Source organism: Schistocerca cancellata, chromosome 3 (assembly GCF_023864275.1).
Source record: "Schistocerca cancellata isolate TAMUIC-IGC-003103 chromosome 3, iqSchCanc2.1, whole genome shotgun sequence".
Lineage (NCBI taxonomy): Eukaryota > Metazoa > Arthropoda > Insecta > Orthoptera > Acrididae > Schistocerca > Schistocerca cancellata.
In genome coordinates, this window is record NC_064628.1 from 274,126,306 (window position 1) to 274,151,435 (window position 25,130).

At 42.1% G+C, this 25,130-nt stretch overlaps 1 protein-coding gene across 1 annotated transcript in view; it reads right to left on the reverse strand.

The window, feature by feature from the left end:
* Positions 1-25,130, reverse strand: part of LOC126176255 (octopamine receptor Oamb-like) — a 356,106-nt gene that overhangs the window by 157,279 nt on the left and 173,697 nt on the right. The gene's annotated exons all lie outside the window — the stretch shown is intronic.

Genomic DNA, 25,130 nt, shown 5'->3' on the forward strand with positions numbered 1-25,130 from the left:
TGCTGTTGACGAAGTCGGTTCTGCCTTGTTCTTTAGACTGACCACAACCGAACTGCACCACGACAGCGTGGTGTTGTGTCCACTGAAATCGCCTGTAAGTGCAGCCCACTGCAACATGTGGTCTCGTGACCTTCACTGCTTACATATTCCGACCTGACAATCATGTTCCGCACATCAAGACGCTTCCTTCGAACCCAAACTCTATTAGATAAAGTCAATGTTGTATAAATTCATGTAAACGATATGCAATTGCCAAGTGAGTGCACCGTGGTTGAAATACTCGAGGCTGGCATACACACATACATTCCAGACACGACGGTCACAGAGGCTTTTAGTTCGGGAGAGAGGCCACACAGTGGGACGCCAGGCCCTTCAGAGGACGACGCAGCCCATGTTGGCTGGTGACCATCCGTAGCAGACAGCGTGGGCCTGAGTGGAAAGGGGGGAACAGCCTCGTGTTCGGCTTAAAACCAAATTCCGCTACATTGTGTGGGAGTGGCCAGCCTATGCAGTCTTTACACATAGCACGCAGTTTCAGAGATTTTCACAGGGAGACCGCAAACCGCAACGCCAAAGCTACAAGCTTCCGGATTGGTCGCCTTAAACGAAAAGTCATTGCCCCATTTTAGAAGAGCAATGCTGATTGGCAGATGATACTTCTGACGCCTTGACCTGAAGCAATAATGGAAGAGACCGAAAGATATACCCCGTCACTTCACGTGTAGAGGCGCCATTCTGTTGTCGCTCTTGGAGCGTGGCCGCTCATACGTGTACTTGAAAAAGCGAGGAACAAGTCTCTCCTCAGTACTTCACTGGGAGAGCACCTCTGTCGAGAGTGAATCAAAGGGCGACTCTATATTGAGTCCTTGTGATTTAGCGTTGTTCACTGTGTTGGCCGACACACTTATTGTGTGGTGTGAACAGACAGAGTTACAGTTAAATGCCTGCGAGCGAATTTTGAGTGGCATCGCGGTGGACTGGTCATCTGACCGGTGTACCATGCCAATAGTTAGACTAGGGGCGAATAGGAATCCTTGAATTCATCAAGGCATAGGGAGAGTTTGATTGGCGAAGGTCAATCCAGATAGAACGAGAGTCATCTTATTTGTCAGCAGCGAGCGGCGCAGACAGCAGTTATTGCAGCTTATGGTATTGTGTGCTACAGCTATTGCGAGCCCCATATTTCTTCCACAACAGTACACTTCACTGTATTTCAAACGCGACAGCCTTGACCATACCTAGCAACATTCTAAAGGATAATTATTCAAGTTGAGTAGGCGTGTCTCTCAGCCATTCTGCCAAGCTAACTACCATCTTAAACTTTGTGTAGAAATTTCATTAGCGAATCCTATCCTTGAAAGGTAACTTCACATTCCGAAAAGAACCAGGATATAACTTGTTCAATTCATAACTAAAGGTGTCATTGTGATTTCTCAGAATTTTTGCAAAATAAATGATAACTTTCGTTAGTTCCATGTTTTTCTTACACTAATTAGCACTACTCCAGTACCCAAGTATCCCACTAGTTACATAAGAAATTTTGTGAATTTTTGTGTCATTTCCTTACAACAGACGACTCCAGATGATATTTATTGCTGAAAGTTTTTCAGGCATTCCTCTTTAGAACGTTAGGATCGTCTGTCTGACTTCTGTAGTAGTCTGGGGGTGGAAACTGCATCTTGCAGGAGCCACAGGGTAAATGGTACATCTCAGATTAATCCATCACGCTCAGAAAATGGCGACCCTGCCAGGATAGGTAAAACAGGTAAACTGCCAGGATAGGTAAAATAGGTAAGCTGCCAGGATAGGTAAAATAGGTAAACTGCCAGGATAGGTAAAATAGGTAAACTGCCAGGATAGACAAAATATGTAAACTGCCAGGATAGGTAAAATAAGTAAGATAACAGGATAGGAAAGTGTCAGGATAGTTAGGTAAGGCAGGTGACAGCAATAGCACTTTGAAGAACTTTCTTTCATGTATTAAATAGCTATTTGCAAAGATTGGGATCAGAATAGATACAGGCAGTGAAGAAAGCAGAATTGTAGGGATATGGGCGTATGTTACTGTGTTGGAAAGTTTTGCATCTTTTTTCTATTTTTGTGTAGCTCTTAGGGCATAGAATTTTCAGGTGATAGGCACGGACGAAGAGTGACGCAGAGACGCAGTGTGACGCAGCATCACATGAATTAGAATTAAGAAATAACATTTTTCTCCCTTTGCAAGCGCACAGGTGGAGATTGGTGACCGTAGCAGAGCAGACAGAACATTAGTCGAGAAGTCACGACGTTGTTGTTGTTGTTGGTTTAACCAACTGGTAAGTGGTCGTACAGTTTTGTAGATAGGGTTGTGGTGTGTTGAAAGAATTTCCATGTTAACGAGAACACAAACCAAAAGGTTACGTGAGAGACAGTAAGTAGACAAGATGGGAGAGAATCAACCAGATACCGGCCGCGGTGGTCTCGCGGTTCTAGGCGCTCAGTCTGGAGCCGCTCAACTGCTATGGTCGCAGGTTCGAATCCTGCCTCGGGCATGGATGTGTGTGATGTCCTTAGGTTAGTTAGGTTTAAGTAGTTCTAAGTTCTAGGGGACTGATGACCACAGAAGTTAAGTCCCATAGTGCTCAGAGCCATTTGAACCATTTGAATCAACCAGATAGACAGCAAGTAAACGAGGTTATTGAGAATAGGACAGAAGGTGAACCTGAAAATAGGTCAGACGGTGAATCAGAGAATAGAACAGTCGGGGAGCGGCAGAAGCAGCATGCTCCATTAGACTGGGATAAAATTGAGACAGATCAGACAGATGGAAATCGAAGGGATGAGAACATCGAATTTCCAGAATATGAAATTTCAGGTAGGGCACATGCTGAGCCAGAAATAGACAGCCCACGTAGGAAATGGCAAAGATTAGAAGCGAAACGAGCCCAGGAAACGCGTTTGTTTGCTGCATATTCAGGGACAGAATACGCGTCAATACAGTCAATGAACCGGCAGTTAGGTAACGTTCAAAGAGAAGTAGAACCTATCGTACACATTCTAAATATGCCCCAACAGCAGACACAGAATTTTGCGGAGTTACGAGCGCCACGAAAAGGTTCAGTAACAGACGCAAAAAAAAAGGTTCAAATGGCACTGAGCACTATGCGACTTAACTTCTGAGGTCATCAGTCGCCTAGAACTTAGAACTAAGTAAACCTAACTAACCTAAGGACATCACACACATTCATGCCCGAGGCAGGATTCGAACCTGCGACCGTAGCGGTCGCTCGGCTCGAAACTATAGCGCCTAGAACCGCACGGTGGCCTGCCGGCAACAGACGCAACTGTACCTGCAAACACAAGACATACACAACAGAGAAGGCAGAATGCGGAGTTGTTTGCGCCACGTAATGGTTCAATGACAAACGCAACTAGTCCTCAACACAGACAGCATGGGTTATTGCAGTTATCAAACTTAGAAACGCCACAGCATATCCCAGTAAACGACGTAAGTGACCGAGTAGAAAACAATAGATCGAGAGTACATAGTTCAGCAGAAGGTAGTGTTACAGGACAGGACGCCATGATGGAGATGTTACAAAAAATGAACGCTAGTATGACAAAACAGTATCAGGAATTGAAACAGGATAATAAGGAATTGAAACAGGATAATCAGGAATTGAAACAGGATAATCAGGCTATTAAGACACAGATCGAACAGGATAATCAGAACTTGAGACAAGAGATTAAGACACAGATCCAACAGGTCAAAATTCAGATGGAAGAAGGGATCGCCAGAATTGATAGTCAGATCACTCAGATAAAAAAAGACGCGAAAGAATCTAGAGAAAGAATTCACGTACTAACACAAGGTCAGCAGCAATTACGCACTGACGTGGACAAGGTCCAATGGACATCGTAAACGTTGACGAAAAGGTGGAACGTTTTGCGAAAAAAGCCACTGGAACAGCAATACAAATTTCGGAATAATAAGCAATTCAAAGCAAGGTCGCAAAGGTTGTACTGAAAAAATATGATCAGCGGATTAATAAAATAGAACTTAAAAACAAAGATCAGTTTGAAAAGCTTCGAACAGAGTTGATACAAACTATCGAAGAAAAGATCGAGACCGATTACACCTGTAGCGAAACAACTGACGCTTCAAACATTAATTCAGTACACGAACACGCGCCGTCTAAGAAAGTTCAAGTAGAACCAAGGCTAGACGTAGCACTCGCGCAGAAATCGAAACAGAAAACCCCGATTAAAGTAACACATGACATGCCACAGGACCAGGCACAGTACCCAGAAAAACGGAATACATACATTCAGCCGATACCAATCAGAAGACAGGTAACTGTACCAGTGAATACAATAACACAACATAATAGCAGCACAGGTACTATACCACGAACGACGAGAATAGAAACACACGAACAACACTTTTCTTCACCAGTGATACGATATGACGCGGATATGAGTCAGGAAATTGAGAATAGGCAGACAGGCAGTAGATTACCAGAGAATAAACACGACGATACAAGCAATGGCAGATTATCTGAGTCCATGAATCAGCCACAAACCGGATTTATGAGTGGATATGATACAGACCACTTCCTTACAGTTAGAAAATTTCAAAATTTCAACGAAAAAGTCGGTAGCTTGCATGCACGCATATTCATCGACCAGTTTCAAGTAGGCTTACCAAACCACTGGAGCGTAGCTCACATACTTGACTTCATTTGTGCACACATGTCAGGGACAGTAGCAGAGGTGATGCAGAAGATCGCGGCTACCTGTGCGTCTTACCAACAGTTCAGAACAGCATTTCTCGAAATATATTGGTCCAAGGAGGCGCAAAACAAAATTAAATACGAGTTACTTCAGATGACACCATGTGAAAACTCAGGAGAGAAAAGCGTGGCAAAATTCTTTGATACAATGGACAAAAAGAATCAACGCCTAGACAAACCATACACTAACGGAGAGCTGATAAGTCTGTGTAGAATGAAATTACCGGTAAAGTATCAACAGGCAACAGTAGGAAAAAACGAAAATACCGAAGAATTCTAAGAGGTTTTAAGGGAACTGGAATTTATGTTTAAAGAAGACGAGGTGAAAGAAAAAAGAAAGGAAAGGGAACAGAAAAAGGAGAGGACTAGGAACGAATATTCCAATAATAATAATAATCGTAATCCTAACACCAATAATATCAGGCTATTTAACAGACAAGGATAGTGGCACAATGCAGACAATTGGTATAGAAACGATAACCAGAATAATTGGTACCGAAATAGGAACGGTAATGGGCACTCATACAGTGGCGGATATGAATTTAGGAATCAAAATGCCAACGGTAAAGGGTTCTTTGAAAGAGGTCACGATGTTAGAAACAGCAACTGGAGAGACCAGAGCGCGAACAATTACCGAGGAAATTATGGTCCACAGGGACAAGAACAACACAGCAAAAAGAAACCAGATGTAGGAGTTAGGCCACCGAACACTGCGAAACGTAAGGATTGAATTGAAAATTTGCGGATGATGTTAGGCAAACTAAGATCCACCATATCTTATACTAACCACTAAATAAAAGTTAAATTAATAAATCGACCAAATAACACATTAATTAAAAGAAGAAAGAGACACAATACACACTAACAAAATCTTGTAGTATCAAGTACAATACAACATGCACACAAACAATAAATGGTACACAACAATTAAAAGAACGAAGAAGTGGTAGGACATAATTAGAATTAAGAAATATATCTATCTTATAATTTTTGCCACTATCAGAAAATTTTTGCATTATATAAAATCAGAGTAGTAGTGTGGGGGTGGAAATTGCATCTTGAAGGAGCCACATGGTAAAGGGTACATCTCAGATTAATCTGTTGCGCAGAATAACAGATCAACCCCACACCTCAGACCACGTGGCCGCAGAGACAGAAGAACCACGCTGTCACCGCCATTAGGCAGGGAGGGGAAAACAACTGTGCTGTGAATTACTAATTCGCAGAACACTATTTGTTGCTGCGAAAAGTTGTACGACTTGTTTCATATTAGAGTTCTTACCAAGTAGTTTTGTGTGGATCAGTGTGCTCCTTGTCTGTCGCGTTTTCAATACCAGTTCTAAATTTCTAAATATTCTGGAGAGAAGTAGTGCGGTAATTCCGACACGCTAGCGCGTCACTAGGCACCCCCAACTTCGGCGGTGGCTTCTCCCGTTGAGGCGACCGCCGTTCGTCGGCCGACACTGGTAGTACGCACGGTTGACACACGGTTGTTCAAACAGCACCGCACTATTTCCGCCTTCCGCCTCACCACGCTACGTCATCAAGTCTCGTCCGCCAGCCTTTGGCGTCCGTTCCGGAACTGACCTTTAAGAACAGCAGCTGCTTCCCTGCAGCGAGTCTGCAACACAGATGCACGTGCCGTAGACAGCCATAGGTGAAGCTGACCGTGACTGGTTGAAAGGTCTCTGTTGGATTCCTTTCATGTTAATTTCTTAAATCTGTTGTCATTTACGGCATAAATTCCTTTTCTAAATTTACTGTGGCGTTTCTGACTATCTGGGAGGAGACTGAGTAGTGGAACGTGTTACTTTTACACATAAACAAGAACGATCTGTCACACTACTACACTTTAAAACACAGTTTATATGTAATTCATGTCACACAGTCTCATACGGAACCTACATCCGCTTTCTTTTATATACTGTATATGGTAAGATACTGTCATCCCCCTTCCCTTCTGTGTGAGAGGATGAATGAGTAAATGTATTTCTAGTTGCATGCTTGAGGGTAGCAGACAAGCCTGTCTGCTAGAGAACAGTAGGACCAACGTCGGAACAGGTAGCTACGGTTTCTAAAAGGAAAGAGGTTTCTATCCTTAGTATGGTCCTGTCCGTCGCTTGTCATGTTGGTATAGGAAGCTGCCCCTCTGGCCACTTCCGTTTGTATTTGTGAGCCACACTCAGAAAGGGACCAGGTCAGTCTGTCCGTGGCGAGCGTCTCAAGTGGTAAGATCTCCGGCTAAGCGCGTGTCTGCTAAGTCCGTAGGACAATGGATTTCTTAAGTTCAGCCTAACTGAAAATTTAATCACCTTTATTTCAGGTTTAGCTCTAAAATATCTAATGTTATCTTAAATTGCAGCGCAGTGTAATTCTCGTGTGAAGTTCGGAATATATTCCGGTAGTTGCTTTGTCACTACTTTGTGAGTAAAGTGGAACCACGTGTTGATCAGTAACTCTAACTAAGATCATCAATCTTAACTGGGAGTGTGCGTGAGATTATAACATCTCGTCTTGACAATATTTTTCAATATAGCAACTTTTCTTTATGTTCAACCCACGTGGGGTGTACTTTGTGAGACCACTACCACGTGCTTATATAATTGTTTGACCCATCAGGTTAATAGTAAGACGTTAGTAACCAGTTCGAGGTTTTTCTTTTGTAAATTGCTTTTCGATCTAATTTATTTTAATTATCAAAATTATTGTGGAGTTACACGCTTTGTGTAAACCAAGTTGACCACGTGAAGCATGTGGTGTAATCATCAAAGTAGCCCTCAGCTATTCTTTTTGGGAAGATTTCACAGAGAGTTAGTATGAATTTAGTATACCAGTGTCTGGTAATTACACGACGGACAGGATTGTGCTACGAATGTAACTTCTTTGGGTGAAAATTGAATCGGTTGGTTGTGGTTAATTTCCTCTTGCATATGTTTCAACGTTCTTCGTGTGTTATTTTATGAATGCAGTGTTGTACGCAGTCTCCCAATCTTGGCTCCCTATTTGATGTGTTCCGTAAGATTACAAACTCACATTTTCTCAATCCTAAATAAGGCACCAGCTTAGTTATGACTCACGGTTAATATGCTGAAATTTCAATGATCAATGTTAAAATAAATTTCCAAATATAAACTGATTTATTTGTTTTTATTTAAATTCTCTTTTTTATATATATATCACTGGATGTCGTATAACTATTAAAAGATTATAATTAATGTTAGTCTGGTTGGGAATTAGGTAAGCTAGACTGGATACCTGGTGAAACAGTTGCGCAGTAATGCAAGGTTAACTTCCCCAGACAGCTCACAGCTTTTAACCCGCTTTTATTGTCTATCAGTTCCGCTTACACCACAAATTAAAGCAACAACGTTATATGGTTATTAGCTTTGGCAGAAAAATGGCGCCAAACGTCTCTCGCGCCTCCTTTGTCCGCCGTGCTTTTGAGTTGAATTGAAGTTCAGAGGACTTTTGGAAGCGATTAAAAGGTATTTGAATTATTGAGAGACTTGTTATGCGTTGTGCATGCATGTTCGATTTAGTTGTATATCGTTTTTAGTAGGTAATTAGCGTTTGCGATCTTAAATACGAGTTGAAATAATGAAGCGCATTGTGATGAAGTCGGTAGGCCTACATGTTTGAAGTAAACACGTTAGTAATCGTACAGTATTGTTTTTGACTTCTGTAATTCGTTCTGCAGACGTTCGTAAACGATGCCGGGTCGTGCTGCATTTGGTTGTTCCAATAGAGGCGAAGGTGGATTTCGAAAGTTAGCATTTCCACGCAATGAAGGAAGACGAAAGCAGTGGGCAGTCGCAGTGAACAGGGCTGACATAAATCACACAGGAGCCTTGTGGAAACCAACCAGTACTCTTATCTATGCGAAGTAAGTCGTTTTAGCTTCTTACTACATATAAAAAAACTTGCAATATACATAGTTAAATTTGAAAACAGACCTGTAAATTGGATGTGTGAAAATTATTATAACACGTTATTCTTATAAACAAAGGCATTTTACGAATGATTTCGCCATATTGTCTTGTGCTTTTGATTCGGTGAGTGTGTACTCCACTACTCCACTACTGGCCATTCAAAAGTCCCGCCCGAAGTTTGGCCGAAAAATGGCCGCCGTATCGTCCGGTTGGCCACTCAATCACTATACAGGCTCTCTAACCGGCCGGTGCTCACAGCGCTCCAACTTGCGCCCATTTGAACTACGTATCCTTAAGGCCTCCGTAAACGATCAAACGTGTTTGACAAAATCACTCTTATCTAGCTACGGATTTGCCAAGGAAGCCCGTACACGTTCAAACACTGTTTGTTAGTTTAACCTCAACTGAAACAGACGCTATTCTTATTCGAGTGTATTTTGGGACTCACGACTAGCGAGAATTGCCACAAATGCAGACACAGCAGTCCTGGCATCGACTTTGGCTCTGTGTTTAAAGAACAAGAGGAAAAAGAGCAAGACTCTGGCTTAAAACGAGAGGTTTACCCATGAAAGTATGCTAAAGGAAATATTACTCACAGAACCCGATGATTACATCTACTTCCTGTGTGTGGACAGTGAAACCTTTAATATCTTGTTTAGCTGTACTTCAGCCTAACGCTGAGATAGAAGACACGAATATGCGAAAATTTATTCTGTTCTACTTGGTCCTCTAATCACAGTTTATTACAACACCGTAATGTGGGCACATATAGCCCACATCGACCTTGGCAGTACCGGAGAACTTCGATTTCTTTTATTTATTCCCCTACGCTTGTATGTCTCTGTATGCGGAGGGTATTTAAATCGGCCGCCGCCGCGACCGAACCCAGTTCCCTCTGAGCAGCCATAGCGTACGGATCTCCGTGCCGGCACGTTCACAGGAGCTCAGTCCGTCAGTTCACCTGATGATGGCGACATGTATGATCGCCGAAATATTGTGCCCGTTGGACACTATAGACCGGCAGCACACCCGTGGATATTTTGATTATCAAATACGCCGGGAGAAACTCAAGAATCACAATATTGTTTTTGTTCGTAACCTCTTCATGCGTAATGTATGGCTGGGAAAGATGTGGTACCTCTATCATTTTGGTAACTGTGAGTGCTATTTTGTTATTATACTAGACTGTAGTTTTCATAGTAGCGACACAGTGAGATAAAACGTAATAAAATAATTTTTCACTAAACATATGCGATGAAACGTCGGCACAAACAACGCCCGCCTTCTTGTCAAACTTTCTGTCAATCAATATTTCTCGCAAACATGTCAAACATGATCTACGATTGACAAACACGTCAAACTGCCCCGTACACGGTCAAATATTTCCAAGCATAGCTAAGTTTGACAAAATGTTTGATAGTTTACGGGGGCCTTTACTGCCCACGGAACGAGCTTCACACTTTACTTCGCTAGCTGCTCCGTAGCTATCTCGTTCTTGTTTTTGGCGATATGACTGTCTTGGATCTACTACTGGACTTCGTTTGGATTACTCTCTTTGGATCAATGTTGATGCTTGTACTTTTCGAGTCAATAGAAAAGTATTCAGTTTGTTTCACTGTGTGGTAGTGTCGACAAGTGACAGCGGACAATGTATGTCCCATTTATTGTGGCTTTTCGGTCAGTTTTCGTGTGGTACATTTACGTATTTCAGGCTTGTGGGAAATGAATTCTTAGGTAGAATAGGTGCTCTTTCTAAACAAAAGTACGTTTGCTTAAGAAAAATAACTGCAGCAGATTTCAAGACCCTCAAAGTGTTCTGGAGGTGTTACAATTTTCCAGTAAGTGTATATACATACTGTTCGCATTTGTTGTCACGAGTCATTTTGTAAAATCGTTCTGTGGTGAATTAATTACAGTATATGTTGTATTGTATTGAAATGGAGATATATAAACGATGGAGAGGCTTCGTCCCCGCCGTAGAATTCAGTGGTTCACAACCCCACAACAGGCTACAGCTGTCTGCTCAACCCACCGCCGCCCCACACCGAATCCAGGGTTATTGTGCAGTTAGGCCCCCAGTGGAACCCCCGGGAACAACTCACACCAGACCAGTGTAACCCCAAATGCTTGCGTGGTAGAGTAATTATGGCGTACGTGTACGTGCAGACAGTGTTTGCCCAGGAATCGCCGGCATAGTGTAACTGAGGCGGAATAAGGCGAACCAGCCGACACTCGCCGTGGCAGATGGAAAACCGCCTTAAAAACCATCCACAGGCTGGCCGGCACTCCGGACCTCGACAGTAATCCGCCGGGCAGATTCGTGCCTGGAACCGGCACGCCTTCCCGCTCGGAAAGCAGCGCGTTAGACCGTGCGGTTAAACGGGCGGGCCACTGTATATATTAGTAAGACCTTGACAATCCCGTTTATCAATCAGTCAAGACGTTTATCTCTTTTAAATCATTATAAATATCTGTATGTATTTTCTTTCTGATTTTAACTATGAAAGGCAGAAATTAAGATTCTTTCTGCGACCCTGTGGCACGTGTTTCCGGACAGAACTGAAGTGTTTATTACACCTCCCAGTGCAAACAGGCATGCATGCTTCAGCTCTTTATTTCAGCTGTTAGTTGCTGGAACGAGTTTTTCAATTCTGAATCCAGGCTAGTCAAGTAGCAACAGCAGATTAAGACACACACGGAAGGAGTTTAAGTAGGTTTCGTTTCCGAATGAGATACATTAATGAAAATATGTATCATGTTCCTGGTGAGTCTCGATTATTTTTCTCATAAGTATAGGCATGTGAGTTATTTCATCTTCACGAAGGTAAACATTGTTAGATGCATTCTTTTTCATTCTTTTTTAGATTGATCATCTAGTATAAAACGTGACCGTCCGTTAGGCGTCAAGAGCCATCTTCAAGACTCGTGCTATAGACATTTCGCTCGCTAGCCCTAGTAGGAGCCTTGAGAATATTTTCACTCCAACCACACTCTGACACGGCCATCGGCCAAGAAAAATTATGGTACCACATTGAATTTATGAAGTGTAGTTAGGTGTTTATTTTGTTTCTTCATGTAATGTGGAGATGCATTATCGTATAATATTTTCATTTTACTGAGCTATATACAATGACTGAAAAATCGGAACCGGAATCATTAATAAACAAAAATTGTGATCATTGACTGATGTAAACTTTATAGCAAAAGTTAATGAGTTCACGGACGCTATTGGTCAACAACACAGCGAATATTAACATATTATATTCACTAGACACGTCCTAGGTCCACGTTGAATCACAATGGGTGTGCGTCTGTATAAACTGGCCCCCAGACTGGCATCTGCAAAAAAAGAGTGCAATAATAATCGCATCGGATAAAATCCCTCCCGCTGCATCGCCGGCGGATTTATGTTACGCGACGCAGTGCTTTTTCCCGTCGCGCGTCAGTTCAATGGATGCCCGATTTTTAACACCTCGCCACAGAATAGCGTCTAACTGTGCGCAGAATAGCATAATATCCTAGATAACAACATAAATACATTACTATATAAATATTTGCTATCGATGTAAGTGTAAGACAACTTTTTCACTTAAAAATTTATTTGGCTGCAATAAAGTTTATTGATAAATGGAATGTCGCCACTGTTGCACGCCGGCCGATGTGGCCGAGCGGTTCCAGGCGCTTCAGTCTGGAACCGCGCGACCGCTACGGTCGCACATTCGAATCCTGCCTCGGGCATGGTTGTGTGTGATGTCTTTAGGTTAGTTAGGTTTAAATAGTTCTAAGTTCTAGGGGACTGATGACCTAAGATGTTAAGTCCCATAGTGCTCAGAGCCATTTGAACCATTTGAACCACTGTTGCACTTCGACAGTAACATGGGAAATACGAGCGTTCCGTCTCTTCGAGTTATTGTCTTCTTAATTCGGCATTTTTTCCTCGTTATACGACATTTTAATTCTTTGCTCAACCAGTCCATCTCATCTTCAAAAGTCTTCCACATCCTCGTATTTCAGAGGTTTCTAATCGCTTCAGTTCTGCCTCCTATTTCTACCACGTTCCCCATTCCAACTTTATCCATACTTCATGAATTTTTGAATGTTCTCAAAGATTGCATTATGAACATTATCAGAGGATTTTTTTCCACAGAAAGCTCATATGCTATGTTGCATACTAGCCTTCGTTTTATCTTCACTCGTTATGTACTCTACTGTTGATGTAGCAATATTCATTAATCTTCGAAATAAGCTTAAATTTAGCCATCCAGAATGTCCACCTGATGCATACGCCAGTACCTTCGTTTCCTTTGCATTTAAGTGCATCAGTTAGCACTCGTTCCAGTACATTAAGCGTACGACTCAATTCCTATTCACTGTGAGGCGTCAATGAACAACATCGTAGTGATTCTCCGTCAGTGATAGGCAAACTTGTTCCACAAAATTTCGGGAGGACTGCCGGATGTTTGTAACTCCCTGCCACAATATTGCGACGCAGAGTCTTCTGGCCATGTTCAGATGATACTGGGGAAAACGCACTGAGCTCTGGTATTTAAGGCCCCGCCGGAACACGCGTGGTGGATTCACTTGGTGTTGCGCGTACGCTACTTGAGCGCGTTCGATCCTGCAGCGCCGCGCCAGTATCACATGAAGATGGCCAGAAGACTCTGGACCGAAATATTGTGTCAGGAAGTTACAAACATCCGGCAGTCCTCCCGAAATTTTGTGAAACAATATGTACTCCAGGAAAGTCTTAAATCTCACATCAAGCGTCTCTACAGGGAGCAACTGATGTAGCGTATTCGAAGATTCGATAGGTTACGGGAAAAAAGAGCATGACTACTGATCTCTCTGACATTTTTATTACGTTGCAGAGACAAGAATATTATCCGAAAGGTGGCAAAAATTAGGCATTTAATCAACAGCGCCGCTGCAGATAACATCAAACGTAAAGCAAGTATGGCATTAGTGAGAGAAAGGATTCGTTTCAGTAGGCGTGAACTGGATTCCGTATCGAAGGACATGTACTATCTTCATTTAGAATGGGCAGCAAGACTGTGTACGTTGTTTGGGACTGGGTGGATGGTGTGACATGGGCCAAAGCAAACTGGAGTCACGACAAGGCTACGTAGAGGCAAATGGCCAAGTTCGACCGACTTTCGACACAGATGCTGGAGGAAGTTCCTACTCGACGATCCGTTAATAACTTGGCGTAGAAACCTATAGACGACGCGACTACTTCTGTGTTAGCAAGAGGTCTTAATTTTGCACCTACACCTGTTTCACTACTGGACTTCGTGAGTTCCATCGAAGAAGCTGTGCACCGTCTTGCTACAGATGAAGCTGAGGAAGTGCGCCGGGAGACTTGTTGTGTGTTGGCAAGAGCTACACCGCCGAAGAGCAACATCTTGCCTATGGAGAGGAAAACCCCCCGGAACTTGCGAGCAGACCCGGATACAGTGGTACTTAAACAGGACAAAGGTAATGCTACTGCTTTAATGCTACGGGAGGACTATATTAATGAGACAATGTTTTATTAAGCGACTCAATATATCGCAAAATCGGAAAGGATCCTACTACCCAAGTGGCTCAAATGGCTCTAAGCACTATGGGACTTAATATCCGAGGTCATCAGTCCCCTAGACTTAGAACTACGTAAACCTAACTAACCTAAGGACATCACACACATCCATGGCCAAGGCAGGATTCGAACTTGCGACCGTAGCAGCCGCGTGGCTCAGGACTGAAGCGCCTAGAACCGCTCGGCCCCAGCGGACGGCCTATCCGAGTGGTGCAGAAAACAGCAGCACTTCTGAATAATAGTTCCTTACCGAAGGAGATAATTAAGAAACTGAAATAATTCAGTTCCATCTAGGCTGTATGGATTGCCGAAGACCCACAAGGATAACGTGCCATTACGTCCATTTGTGAGTAATATTGGAGCAGCCACCTACGACTTAGCAAAGTATTAGTCGTCTTTGCACAAACCAATGGTAGGAAAGTGTCCACATCAAATAAAGAATTATAGTGATTTCATCAGCAGACTTAAGTTACTGCAGCTGCAAAGTTATGACTTGTTGGTCAGTTTTGATGTAGTTTCACTTTCTACAAAAGTACCTCTTGTGGACTCACTACATCTCATTGGCAATAGGTTTGGAGCTGACATGACAGTTCTGTTTGAGCACATCCTCTCCTCTACATATTATTTATTTAGCAACGAGTTTTATGAGCAATCAGACGGTCTCGCCATGGGGAGTCCTTTGTCTCCCCTGGTGGTCAATTCTTTATGGAAGATTTTGAGCAGCGAGCACTCGCCACAGTCACTTTTAAACCTACAGTATTTTGGCGATATGTTTATGATACTTTTATAGTTTGGATTCGTGGTTTTGGTCGTCTGCGAGAGTTCCTACAACGTCTGAACTCTATACACGAGAACATAAAATTTACTACGGTGTTGGAGAAGGAGGGCTGCCTGCCGTTTTTAGACGTCTTGGTGCGACGTAAGAGCGATTGCACACTTGGTCATTCAGTATATAGAATGCCCACTCACACAGACCTTTACTTGCAAGCAGCTAGTTGCCACCATCCGGCACAAACGATGGGTGTTTGGAAGACATTGATTCACCAAGACCACACATCTCTGACACCGATAGTTTGTAAACGGAACTGGAGCACCTCAAACTGTATTTCTGAAGAATGGGTATTCGTCCCAGCAAGTGGAGAGAGTGCTGCAGACCCGTAAACTACGGAGCAAAGAAGAGGAAGAGGCCTTTAAAACGACTGTCAGTTTACCATATACTGATAATATTTCAGCGCAAATAGGCAGAATACTAAGAAAATAAAAAGTGAAAGCAACCTTTCCCCCTCCTGCAAAAATTTCATCGCCGTTGGGATCTGTCAAAGACGACCTAGAGATGCGCAAGCCAGGTGTTTACGGGATTCCGTGCAATTGCGGCAGATCTTATATAGGGCAAATAACGCGTACTGTGCAGGATCGCATTGTAGAACATCAGCGGCCTACCCGCCTTCTTCAGCCATGGAAGTCTGTCATCGCTGAACACTGTATTTCCACTGGTCGTATCATGAATTACAGTGAGACGAAAATTGTGACCCATTTGTCTAACTTTTGGAATTCTATTATTAATGAATCCGTGGAAATACGACCGTCTGACAGTGAGTCTCTTATTTATCGAGACGCCGGTTTTCAATTGAATTCGGCATGCACTCTAATCGTTGAAAAACTTTGTGTCCTCCGTAGCCGGCGTAGTTCTGTGATGGAACCGCGGCAAGATAATCGAATTGATATCGATGCGGCGAGTTTTCACCACGGAGGGAGCGCGGCGCAGGAGAATCGAACGCGCTCAAGTAGCGCACGCGTAACGCCAAGTGAATCCACCACGCACGTGCCGGCGGGGCCTTAATACCAGAGCTCAGTGCATTTTCGAAAGTATCACCTGAAGATGGCCAGAAGACTGCGACGAAATATTGTGACAAGAAGTTACAAACATCCTGCAGTCCTACCGAAATTTTGTGGAATGATATGTACGCCGCGGAAGTTTTCAGTCTCACGTAGGCAAACTTGTTGGGGAGAGAAATTAGTTGATGGTAAAACCATTAAATTGTTGCGCCGTGTCGCATGTCATTTCAAACTTCTTCAAAGCTCGACGTTTCAGTCCCGTGATGGCATAATCTTTAGGATTGGACTGGTGTACCTGGCTTGTTGAACACTGCCGAAAGACAGTGTCGTATTCACCTACAAAAGAATACTTCCTTGCTGTTTACGGGAGAAGTGGGGCTACTGGGTAAAAATCTCCAGACTGATTATGGTGGTCCATCGTCTTGGGCATATACTGAAAGATGGTATGGATACAGAGGGGTAACACAAAATATTATTGCTGTTGTGCAGGCTGTTGTTGTATAGGCAAAACCCTTCGGAATAATGCTATGTATTTTGAGCCAAGACAAGCCAACCGGCTCCTTCCAACCTACAACGAACATGCCTAATTGCCTCCATACTGCAGTGTTCCATTAAGTGATGAATTGGTGTGACAAAGTATATATAATGGAAACTAGGAGAACTGCAAAAGAACCTATTGAAGAACGCCTCACATTGTAAGACCTTATGCACAATCAGCGGTAACAAAGGGTCAAGAAGAATGTGACCAGTGTAACACCTACAACGCCTCTCGGTGTTAATAAACCAAAATAGCTCCCAAATTAGCTCCCATGCCCTCTAAATATAAATTCAGAAAATGTCCCAAGCCCCTCCACGAAATAGAAATAAGAGACAAATAGAGGGAAATCTATAGTAGAAAAATAATAGAAAAAGAAAAGAATTTTAATCATAAATTTTGGAAGCATGGGAGGGGGGAAAAACGATAGAAATGGTTAAATTATTAGTCATTCTTATATACGACAAAATCAATATTATAGTCACAGAACGTAGGTCTTGAACACCGAAGATAGCGTTTTCTAAAGTATAAATAGACATACAATACAATTATGATATTCCAGTCTCTATCCTCTAGTCTGTTCGAAGTCAGTTACGACGTACAGCTTTAGGAAGCAACAATAGGAGCTTTATTAAACCAGGGCGCAAGAATAAATCGCGACGAGATTGTTTTTTGGGAAGCATTAATTTCAGGTCAGAATTAGAACTTTTGCCATATTAGAGGAACGGGGAGGTGATCAATAATCTCTCTGACTTTAACGTCACTTCGTGTGAAGATTTAAATATTTTACGGAATTAACGATTTTTGGACAGGTTCGGACTTTGTATTGTGATAGTGGAAAAGCTGTACTTCACGCGACTAGTAATCATAGTTCGTGACAGTTTATGGATATTAAACGAGAACAATCTTTTTATCGAAAGTGACAGAACATTGTTTAGTATACCTGATATTGATGGGATTCCAGATTACTTATTCGAAGAACCCCTTTGAATGCGATCGTGTGAATGAACTGATTTATTAATAATTATTGTTAAATAAAATAACGTGTTAATTTGAAACTGACTATTCGTCTTGAACTTAAGTACGTGATTTTCAACAAGAATAAACTGCAGACTAGTAACTGAAACAAGTGAACGAGAATCTATTGAAAACACTATTATTAATTTACTTATGGTTTTTTTCCTTCAGAACTGGGAAGACAATACGAGTGGTGACTGACTGTGGTTAATTTAAGAACTAGCCGGGATAAAACAAAACCCCTCAATACCAGTCAATGGATAGATAAATTAACATTCTTACTTTCATGCAAGATACGGAAGTCGGGATAGAAAAAAGGGTCGCTACACCAGGTAATGAATGTTAAGAATATACAAGTGCTAACCACAGAAAATAGCATTTATAGAAAAAAAGGCCGGTAAGCAATTCACATATAAAAGAATGAACGCAGTTTGAATAGAGACTTTTATAGGATTCCAACTTTGTAGCCACTTGCTGTCAAGGAAGGAAACATCCAGCCACGGCGAGGGAGGAACATAATTTCCAGTAGATCACCGAGTTAGTACAACAGCCATAATATTTAGGCTCCCCTCCCCCTCTTTTCATAAATTTTCTTTCAGTATTTAGTCATGATGGTGACTCATCATTGGCAGCCTGGAAACTTTTAGCCAGAAATTCCACTTCTACCCGAAAAGCGAACGAGAACAGCTTTTAACTAGGGAATACTGTCTTTCACAGTGTTCGGTCATTCAGGGACACCTGAGGAATCCTGAAGAAGATCCCAGTGGAAAGATCGGAACGTAGAGCATAGAAGAAGCTTGAAGACGAATTTGACACTAAGTAATGACCCAGAAGCTTTTACCATCGATGCAGAAAAACTTGCAGACTTAGAGAGGAATTCGTTCTCTTCCAAAGAGACTGGGAAAATTATTTGAGTAAATACCTTAGTATTTCACATTATCTCACACAGTTATGAGCCGTGATGCATTCCAAATCAGGACTGCTTCCTTATATCGACAGGAGCCATTCACGACGAATGTCTCTGACCACTTCTGGATTACCGAAGGATTCCTTCCCACCAGAAGGCAAGTTGGTGGAGCAGAGAGCATATACGCGGACGTGTGCGCCATACTCGACGAGTCTTGTCGAAAGAACTGTGTGTAGCTCACGAATCCGCTGCTGGCGCCGACATCCGCGTGGGCTGGACAACTCGTGAATTTGGCAGTCTGGCTTAGGGTGTGTGTTGTTGACGCTGGGACGCCAGCTATCAGCCTCTAAGCCATTTAGAGGAAGCAAACTTGTCTTGGGAATACTTCTCTCCTTAGGAGTATGGAATTTCATGGTGTGCGCCCAATTCAAACCACGGATAGCAATTTTGAACTCGTTAAACAGATGTTGTAACATAGGGCGTACTGATTTTCTTTTTAGTTTGCAAGTAATTTTCCTGTGGCTGGGCTGACCGGCTCCAGATAGAATAATGGAACTAGTCGATTTCCCGCCAAGGAAACGACAACGGCATAGAGCCCTCGTAGCAGATACGCTACGTAACATTGGTGTGGCAGGAGAGAAGCGCAAGACGGGTGCTGATACCAAAGCAAATGAGCAAGAATTTACTATCGGCAAACGAGTGTTGGTAAAACCCACCGTTTGTCCAATAAACAAAAGAGGCTATGCCACAAATTCTTCGCTGCCTATGACGGACCTGTACGGATTAGGCGATTAGCACACGCGGGTAGTCACTTGGCTTACATCACGTAAGCCATATCAAAAACTTTGTGGAGTAAAAACAAGGGACGGTAAACCAGTAAGTGAAGAATGGGATGTTCATTGTATAAATTATTTATAAGTTTAGAGATTAAGTAGATGTAGTAATCGGGTATAAAATGTTTAGAATTAAGCTGTGGTAGAAAGAACAATAGTTAAATTGATAACGAGCAAGGACAAAACCATTTAGTGATTCCATATTATCTGTGCCTGGAAAAGACAGAACAATCCCATTGAGTTTATTTAATAAAAGCTATCTCTCTTTAAATATGTTCATAGTGATATGGGTGCGTAATAAAAGGACTACCTGTACAAACGTGATGTCAGTTTTCCGAACGACAAACTGTAAAGAATCATTTAATTTGCGTGAGTACAGCATGTCACCAGTGAGTAATTTGATAGGCATTATTTATGGAGACAAATGTGTATGCCTCCTGCGTTATTTATAAGTGTTGATGTTAATTTAATTTGGTGGCCTGCTCAGCGTGAAGTGCCTAAGAGCGCACCGTGAAAATGTAGAGTTAAATTCTTAATTGTGTTTATTGAGACGAGAAATTAATAATGGTGGCCTGATCTGCATGATGGCGTATGAACCCACTAGAATCTAAAAGTTTGTGGGAACTTGACATCAGAATGTTTAGTTACTTGATCACGTAAGATTAAATACAGATAGCTAACAAGACAACTATAGACACAAGAAGCTCCGAAAATTGTCGCTTGGGAGAATGTACTAATAATAATATATTGAGTTGTAATCACAATATCACGCAAAAGATTCATCTGTCTGCAGGTACCAAACAAAGACAGAGTAAGGGCGATTGCAAGAAGAAAGAGCTGGATTACCAATAAAGAAAATATGACTAACCGTAATCTATACGCCGTGGCGCATTCTGTTCTTATGTTGACAGGGAAACCCACACAACTTTCACAACCAGGGATCCACGGCGCGGAAGATTGCTTCTGAGATCATAGAAAAAAAGGGAGGTTAGTAGAATAAGAGTAGAGTAGACACGCTGGCCAGCGTATTTTGTTTTCTTTGTGTTAGTTGTTTGTTTAATTTTGTAGCGTAGACAGATATTTACCGTATGTCATGGGCCTTGGTGTTGGAGTACACTGTATATCCGAATGAAATTATTTCTCCCATATAAAACACGTCCGGTGGAAAGGACAGATACATAAAGTACCATGTACTTTTAAAATTAAAACTTGATTAATAATGTAAATAAGAACATCTGCCTTGAAAGTCACTGTCGTCCATTCTCATTAGACAGGCAGTGTGATGTACGATGATTATGTATGTGTTAAAATCCGTACGCAGGTATCGATGATTTAGACTGTTTGCATTAGTGGGTGCAGGTATTCAGATGACCGGCACTAATATGACGAGCTGTTCGAGGTAACACTAGACGAAAGGCGCCAGCTGCTGGGGTGGCCGAACTGCTGGTGTGGACGCAGACGGTGAAACCGCCCCTGGGCGAGCGCAATTCAGACGAAAGGATACGGGACAGCGGACACACGCCTTCGCATTCACAGGCATCAACTGGGCCCGCGCAGCTTGCTAATGATCTACAGAGTGGTGGCATGTTCAACAAGGCTTCGACAGCAGATGACATGGCAGATAAACCGATAGGTTCACAGTCGCTTCAAGCAGGCCTTACAAAGATGAGGTTTGTGTACTGAAAAAGAACCATTATCGCTACCTTGTAGCACCATCAAAGCTTAAAGAGTGACTCCTACGTCACCAACCCAATAGTTTCGTTTCTTCTGACCCCATCCAACGGGAAACGAGGCAACTACAAAAGATCGCGTTTCCAAGCAAAACCTAAACCAACCCTAAAAGTAAAATTAACTTACAAAGACCTATGTTCCTTACTTAATTTCAGTTGTTTACAAGAGACAGAAGAACATGAAGCAAGAAGATTAGGAACACTAAAATAATGGCTGAAGCTGAAGTACATGAAGAGTGAAATTGGGACAGCTACACATACTCTTACAAGGGAACCTCCCCATCGCACCCCCCTCAGATTTAGTTATAAGTTGGCACAGTGGATAGGTCTTCAAAAACTGAACACAGATCAATCGAGAAAACAGGAAGAAGTTGTGTGGAACTATGAAAAAAAAAATAAGCAAAATATACAAACTGAGTAGTCAAAGTGCAAGACAGGCAACATCAAGGAAAGTGTGAGCTCAGGAGCGCCGTGGTCCCGTGGTTAGCGAGAGCAGCTGCGGACCGAAATGTCCTTGGCTTAAGTCTTCCCTCGAGTGAAAAGTTTACTTTCTTTATTTTCGCAAAGTTATGATCTGTCCGACCGTTCATTGACGCCTCTACTCACTGTAATCAGTTTAGTGTCTGTGTTTTGCGACCGCACCGCAAAACCGTGCGATTAGTAGATGAAAGAACGTGCCTCTCCAATGGGATTCTGGCGCTCAGTCCGGAACCGCGGGGCTGCTACGGTCGCAGGTTCGAATCCTGCCTCGGGCATGGATGTGTGTGATGTCCTTAGGTTAGTTAGGTTTAAGTGGTTCTAAGTTCTAGGGGACTGATGACCACAGATGTTAAGTCCCATAGTGCTCAGAGCCATTTGAACCATTTCTCCAATGGGAACCGAAAACATTTGATCGCTAGGTCATAGGTCAACCGATTCCTCCACAGGAAAACACATCTGATATATTCTATACGACACTGGTGACGGCATGTGCGCCAGAAATATGTTGTCGACCCACCTAACTTGTACACTTGGCGAATGGGTAAAAAGATTCTTCAACCTTGCCCGATTTAGGTTTTCTTGTGGATGTGATAATCACTCCCAAAAAGTAATGAAAACATAAGAGTTTGTCACATAAATTGCAACAAATGAATGCAACAGTTTCACAGTCGGCGCAGTTACCTCGCATCGGACGGACGGACGGACAGATAATAACTGTCTGAAAATAAAAAATTAAACTTTTCACACGAGGGAAGACTTGAACTAAGGACCTCTCGTAATTCAGCTGCACGGACTACTCAGTTTGTATATTTTGCTTATTTTTCTCATAGTTCCATACAGCTTCTTCCTGTTTTCTCGATTGATCTGTGTTCAGTTTTTCAAGGCCTATCCACTGTGCCAACTTATAACTAAATCTGAGGGGGGTGCGATGGGGAGGTTCCCTTGTTAGTCAACGCAGAAGAAATATACTTTTCCTAATATCCACTGCCTGCACCAAATAAAACATTTGTACCTTCCTATTAAAAAACTATCTGTCTCAGCGAAGAACACCAGATGAGACTGCCCATCAATGCAACACTCTACCTCGCTGTGCACCTTGTGCACAGACGTGCCATACACTGACGTCACTGTACCTCGGCGACCAGTTCCAATCGACGAGAAAGCTGAGCGACCAAGGATCTTATTGCAAACGCACTAGAGTTAATTCACACCAGAGACGCGCATCAGTTCACATCACATAGCACCACACAAAGATTACAGTGTACTCCTGTAAATAAACTATCATCAATAGTGTCAGTGAAGTGTCAGTCAGTGAATAGTCTTAGGATCGTACAAACAGTAGTGCCACACCTGATAGGTTCTTATCGACACAAACAGACAAAATTCATCGATGCCTTTCTGAAACATGTTTTGTAAACTGTATCAATTTAAAATGTATCATACTAATCTTGTTTGTACATTTTTCTTGTAAGCGAACACGCTGAATATTTGTGCATTGCCCTAATATTGAATGGTGGATCCGAAAAGGAACATTTGTAATTTTCTTTTAAATGCAGATCGTCAAAGTAAACAATATGATTACAACCATGCCTCTATTGAATAAACAGGATGTACACTAAAAGTGAACACTGGACTTACACAGACCGTTTATAAATTATGTGAAGATAACTGACTCATTCACCAGGGACAGAAACACTTCCAGACACAATTACACAAGAAAATTGTTACTTGTAACAAATATTAATTTGTTGAAATGATAAAATAACAAAGTCCTATTTGTTGAAAAGATAAAGACGAGACGGCCCTCTTCTAATATAAGAAATTTTAATATGTATCAAATATGTTTTTTTTTAATATGTTGTATGACTATAAATTCAGTTAGGGAAGGATGAGTGATTGCATGAAAGGATTTTAAATTGAATAGAGTGACTACCGTTTGTCATAATTAACTAGGTAAATTATATTGTTTCTTTACATTTTTCTTCGGCTGACATCCATTATTTTGCACCTGAACATTGTAATAGTCGTACTACAAACCAAAAATAATTCAGCCTATAAGGCACCGACGAATAAAGAAGTAAATAATTACCATGTCAATAAAAATAAATTAAAATTGGTAGCATCCCAGGAGTGAATGTTTGGTGAATGGATAAAGGCATGTTGATGTTTATCTGTCCCTCCGCTCCCGATATATCTGATTAATTGATAAGGACATAAAAAGTTTTTTACTGCATGAGACGGCCTTATAAGAGTCATCTCATACTAGTACAAAATTGCTGGCAACGAGAAGGTATTGTAAGGTAGCTTTATTTTACAGCTTACAAACAGAGTTTACATCCAACACGACATCAGTAAGCCCATTCAATGGTAGAAGAGACAGGTTTGTGCTCGTTCATGATAAACATGTATGTGACTGACATCGTCTAGTACACTTAATTTATTGTATAATGTCTGCACGTTGGGTGCTGGGGATCAAGCAGAGCTGTGAAACTCTTGGTAGAAAGGTAGGACACAGGACACATTCTTTCGGACAATAGGACGCCAAAGCCACTTCCGGCGCTAGCCCCCGGGACGCGCCCGTGACCTGGACCACCTGCAAAACGGGAATACTTGGCCTACATGCAGGCATGACAAAACGACCTGGTCAGCCAAAAACACTGCAGCTGGTATTAGCATAATTTCCTACGGACAGGGAAAGAACATCCAGATACTGCGAATGTTCGGCATCCAGAAACGAGTGCATTCCGGAAAGATGATTTGCCACCCAAATTTAAGAGGGAGAAAAGACTTTGAGCAGCGAAAAGAAGAGAGAAGTAAAAAGGGAATCGTTGCGGGGTCATGAAGCAGGAGAGTCGTCTTGGAGGTCCACGGCTGTAATTTTGGTGAAGTACAATTTTGCTATTATCTTGCTGATGCGAGAAGTTCTGCGGTTATAGCTTTTGATCATTACGGTGAACTTGCTTATGCACCGGCGTGTAGGAAAACGAATTTACGTTGATGAATTACGTGTTCTACTCAGTTCTGCACTGAGGTTTCACACTGCTCATTGAGACAGTAGTTCCTTCTTGCTCTTTAGTTCAACGGGGTATGTCAGTTACTTCGCGCGTAATTACAGATCGCGAGTACATTATAGAGCAGAGCCAGACAGTTTAAGGGCCAGTATTCGTACAGGAAGAACCTGAGACTTGTAATCATTATGTAGTTTCTTTAAATTGTTTTTGTGTTGAATAAATGTGTTAAAATCACGGAATTTATCCTTTAGTGGACAGTATTTTTCTGTACCAATAAATCTTGTCTCTTGTGTGCATTTTATAACCTATTCGTTAAAAGAGGGACTGGATTTTGCCGGCTTATCCTGACATTCTGTCGTATCCACAGGATAAGATTAGGAAACGGGTAAGTTATCACATGACAATTTTCATAATTAATGAGAATAATTTACTCCTACTGGGATACGTGTCAGGGCAACTTCAGTAGCGTTAAAATATCCATTGGCAAATTATCACTTGTACGTAC